Here is a 5,636-nt window from a genome sequence, read left to right as displayed (position 1 = left end):
CGCTTCTTGGCTTCTGGGTACGGTATGTTTTCTTGTGCTTTGATGGTAAGGATGTCCTTTTCTAACTTCCAAGAGGGACATGCCCGATAATAAGCAGGATGTGGTCCACCGCAATTAGCGCAGTGGGCCACAGCCGCCTCGCAAGTATCGGAAACATGACCTTGACTACCGCACCTCGCACACGTCTCCTTCCCACGACAGCTGCGTGTTCCATGACCAAAACGCTGGCAACGGAAGCACCGCTGGGGGTTGGGGACGTACGGGCGGATGCGGCAGTTCAAGTATCCTGCCTTGATTGTCTCAGGGAGAGTGTGCCTTTCAAAAGTCAGAATGACATGTCTCGAAGGAATTTGTTCGCCATCTTTCCTAAACATGATACGTTTTACGGCGACGACACCAGCACCTTGGAGTCCCTCGAGGAGTTCTTCCTCACTGGTGTGCAAAAAGTCGTCCTCAGAGAGGACTCCACGGACAGTATTTAGTGTGCGATGAGGGCTCACCGACACTTTCACATCAACGATGGTAGTCAGTTTGAGGAGTGCGTCACATTGTTTTTTTGTGTTCACTTCCACAAGAAGGTCTCCAGTGTGCTGTTTTTTAGCCTTGTAGGAAAGCCCTACAAGGTTTTCTAGCACCTTTGCTACAATAAAAGGTGAGATCTTTGTAACAGGTTTTTGTTCATCCAGCGAATGAACTATGAAAAACTTAGCAAAAGTTTCTATTTCACATTCTTTGTCAATGGTTTTTTGTTCAGGGCAGCGCCTTTTAAGGGCGTGTCCTGAACGGGGTTTGGAGGGGTGGGGCGCCATAAGAGGGCAAAGAGTCTTCAGAATCCGCGGTGCATCGCCCACCACCGAGCCCAACAAGGGGTTAGGTAACGCACCATAACAAGATGGGCTTGGCTGGAGACGTTACGCTAACAATGCTGCCGGGAAACTATACCCAAGTGTGGGTCAAGACAGAGGTCTATTGCCACCCAAGGTTAGCCCTTGCCGCCAAAGAGGGGTGAAAAAGGAGCAAAAGAAATGAGAAGGAAGTAAAAGAAACAGGAAAGGTAAAAGCGAAAGATCGGAGGGGATAGTAGAAGAAAAGGCGACTAGACTGAATCATCCTGGCCGGGCCTTACCAGGACTCCCGTCTACGAGAAGCGGGGGCCGAAGTGGTGTATTGCCTCTCCCAGGGGGCCCCGAAGGGTCCAAACCTACCCCGGGCTCGGCTCAACCACCAGGATGCCCTTTTCCCCGGACACGGGAAAGCCACGCACAGCCAGACGTGGGCGGGCGAACCCGCATGGCTCGGGGTCCGTGGAGACGCCACTCTCCAAACACCTGCTTTCACAGGTGCCCCCTGCGGGGTCGTGGTGGCCGGAGGCGAGACAGTTATCGTCACCACATGTCAAAGTTCCTATACGGGCATTACAAACAAGGCGTTAGAAACATCCACCAGGTGCTCCTTGCTAATCGTTTAATTCGTTTTAAAATTCCTTTTCGTGCCTTTCTCAACAAGAGATTGGTGTCTGATGTGATAGTGCTCCCTTAAACACGAATATACCAAGAAATAAGCGCCGAAATTTCGTTGTAATATCCTTTTAAAGAGGGATTTTTGTATAGTAGAGCACGATTTAAACAAGGACAGGAATGTCGATGAACAAGTCTAGAAAGCACCATATCTGCAGCGACGTGGGGACGGCAACACCCGACGTCGCGCGACCAGCGTTTCAGCTCACAAAGCAACTCTCGTCGCGCAAAACCGTGGATTTGTTTCACAGCATGACGGTATGTCTGGCACGCTAGCGTCGGAGCGTCCGCACACGCCCGCGTCTATCGTTGAAAAAGTTTAAAAAAGACGCGAGACGAGGTTCCCGCGACGACGAGGCGCGAAACGCGAGACGGCGGCAAAAGCATGCAAGACCGATGGATACAGGGTACTTTGTGTCGGGCGGCCTTGCGTCACCTAGCTCACGCATGCTCCATTACGTTCTTAGTTTAGTCTCGGTTTTGAAAGGCGACCGAAATTGGTCCTTTGGCGCAGGCTTGGCGCAGATTACCCATATTTTGGCTAAATGTAGCAGGATGTAGCAGGGTTAGCCCCTTGGCGCAGTTTGGCGCAATTGGCGCAGCAATCACATCACTGTAAAGGGAATGCAATAGCAGGTGGGTCGTTCCAGTGAACCCCTCTACAGATGATACCAAGCAGAAAATTATTAATAAATGTGTTATTAAAAACATGGAATGTGAATGGCACGGACAAGAAGGAGGAGATCAGCACAGCGCTGTGTTGTGTTCATATCCTCTGTTCCCATATTCTTCATGATTTCTTTTCAATAATTGGCTACTATAGTCCAATCATCAGCCTTAGTCAATAAAAGTATGTTGCTATTTATTAGTATGCATTAACACCGTGCTTGCAGTTGAATCCTACAGTCATTTATTAATAAACAAAAACGAGGGTGCAAGCTAGCTAAACAGGCCAAACACATAATTTATTAAAGACGGGTTCTCTGAAGGATGACACAAACGCAGAGAAGTATCCAACACAGTTGAATATTAATGGGCAAAAAATGAATAGGCGACCCAAAAAAGAAAACGTAGGGGAAGACATGAAGTCAGTCTTTACAATTTCTCTTCTGCTTGCCACCACTTTACAAAGGGAATTCCTTCCTGGGCCTTACAGCGTTTTACTGTTCACAACCCCTGACATATCCAAGGACAGTAAACATAAAAAAGCAACCTACTAACATTTGGGTAAATGTGATTGAACAAACAACAGGGAGTGCCTTGAGCTTTCAACCCAGGAAATAAAACATATGCACCACATCAAGATTTAAAAAAACAGACGGACGCATCACACCTGTTTCTAACAAAAATATAGGCCAAGAACCTTCTTCCACTCGATGGCAAAACATACGAAAGGCAGTAATAGATTTCTAGGTTTCGTCATTGTTAGTGATTCTTTCAGTATACACTTGTGGTCACCCTCTTTAGTCAAAATTATTTCATCATCATCATTCATAAAATCATGATCACAGTTGTGTTCTTTAAGGCCACACAATTATTACATTAGATCACGTGTTTTGACGCAGCTGAATACAGATCCTTATTTTTCTGCAACATTTATACTAAGTTCAATCGGTCCTGAATGCAGGGTTTTGTCGCGTGAAGTGTTCTATGAGTCGAGCGAGAATTTCTAGCGGTCCTTGGGACATGTCGTGCTGTAGACTTATGTATTACTGGCTTTTCTTTGTTACTTTGTGAAATATGGCAAGTGGTAGTGAATTTATTGCAGGTCCCAGCTGCACCAAGCGAGTAGACTCACCGTCAAAGATTGCAAGCCGCTATCTTCAAAGCGCGCAGTGTTCTATGAGGTGAGCAGTCATGTTTGGCAGTCTTTAGTACATGCAGTGCTGGGGGTTTATGTAAAACTGGCCTTGTCCGTTTGATCCAGTTTTGCCTCAGAAAAAAGTGGACCTCTATAGTGGGATGGTGCACGGCTGCATGCACATGCACCCGCTATTTATTATATTTATATATACGTAAATACAAAGCTTTCTATTTTGATTCAAACAAAGTAAAAAAAAAAAAAAAACGGCGTGAGTGTTACTTGGATGTTGACTTCAATGTGTGTTTGTGGGGCCCAGAGGACATTACATAAGGGGAAAACCCTTAGCAGTATGTTATTCAAAACTAATTAACCAAAATTTTTAATAATGGTGTTATGGGGTATGTTTCAATTCTAGTTTCAAAGGCAGTGAATATTAAAGACTGACACAATTGACACAATTTGCGAATGGCAACAAGTTTCGAAATATTCAGTGCTAAAAATCTGCCTTTTCGTCGCCCAATTCCAAAATCTTGCGCTCAGAAGGCCTCGGGATGTCGTGCGGACGTGGTCGCTTCGGGCGCACCTTCACTAACCTGGACGTATGACGCCGATGCTTCCGCCAAGGACGCACAGTCGAGATAGTGACGACGTACCCGGTATAACTAGGGGACTCTTCTGCCCATTATTAACGGCACGAAATCTTGAGCTCAAGCTGAGCACGGTTTTTGCATCCGACATTAAAAACACAAAAATTGGACAATTAATACCTCCAAGCCGCTTTGGCCTTTTGTGAATGGTTTAAATAGGGATAGCCTTTAATATTGACAGGCTTTTAACACTGCAGTTGCAACATAGTCCGTAAAGTCATGAATTACAAAGCTAACAGATTTTGGTCAATTTTAGTCAACGTACTGTGACAGTTATCCCCTTTACTAATGTCCGCCGAGAACTACGAACACGCAGGGAAGAAGTCATCGACAGAACTCTCACGGCCTTTTTTTAAAATTTTGTTAGCTTTCAAATAGAATGCTGTGCAGAGTGTATACACGTAAAACGACTTGTAGAAGGTAATCATACACATAATTGTTACAAAACTTTGCTTTTCACCCAATTAAGTATTGCATTTGTCATTGCAACCTTCCAAACATAAGCAAAGCATCCAGTTTGGTACTCGAAGTGTATCCTATTCGTCAATAAATCAACGGGCTACTACTTGGTTCGCCTTTGGCTTCATGGTGAAAATAATAGGCAAGTGCGAATCATGGATTTTGGCTTAAAATGAATAATAATTTGAGCTTATTAACTTTTCAGTTGAATGTCACATAGTTTCTGCACCTTTCTCCAAGCCCGTGAATTCTGGGTCCGTTTACATGAAATCATCCAGCAGCCGCTGTTTACATTTTGGGCCACCGAGATTGCTCTTCTCTTGACACAAACAGCTCATTGTATATTTTGTCAGAATAACTTTGTCTGTCACGGATTCGAGGGGCGCATTAAGGATCAAACGCCACAATGTATCATAGATACCCTATTGAAAAAGGCCAATATGAACTCGGCTTATTGGAAATATTGTATTCCAATGAAGATGATGGAAACCATTAAAACTTATTGTTATCCGATTAACCCAATACGCACGATGGGAATTCATATCGGAGCACAATATCCCGATATAGTATGCGGTTATTGGTATACGACAGGATATTTGAGCGCAATATCCCGCTATAACTTGCGGTTATTGGTATACAACACGATATCGAAGCACAATATCCCGACAGAACTTACGGTTATTGGAATAGAATACGACACCGCGTGCATATTGGTGACCGACATGGACATACTGTACGGCCACACGATATACAAATATTGGTCGTCGATCATGGGACCAAAGGAGAATACAATATGATATCGCGTGCATATATCTCAGAACGCGGGTACCAAGTTACCAACATGCATTACGTTGGCATATCCACACGGCAATACGCGAAAAATATATTGGGTGTGGATACACACATAACATAAACGTTCTGCGTTGCGAACACATTAACATTGATCGACAGTGCAAGTATGTACAGCTGTTAGTACGACACACAGTACACACAGCCTCGCGCGCTTGAGACTAGACAACCACCAAACCATTCAGAATAACTAGCCGGAACACCCGCCGCGACCTACCTTTTAATGAGAAAGCCCAATAACGACGTGCTCATTGGAGTGATCGTTTTCCAACAAATGTTTATTGCAGTTGTAATGCAACAAAAGTTGATCGCCAAACGATAAACCCAACGTACCGGGGTACAATTCGATGTTGCAACACA

This window comes from Ixodes scapularis, unplaced genomic scaffold (genome assembly GCF_016920785.2).
Source record: "Ixodes scapularis isolate PalLabHiFi unplaced genomic scaffold, ASM1692078v2 PGA_scaffold7__128_contigs__length_106722199, whole genome shotgun sequence".
Taxonomy (NCBI): Eukaryota; Metazoa; Arthropoda; class Arachnida; order Ixodida; family Ixodidae; genus Ixodes; species Ixodes scapularis.
The sequence above is the reverse complement of the archived record's forward strand: the minus strand, read 5'-3'. Positions refer to the sequence as shown.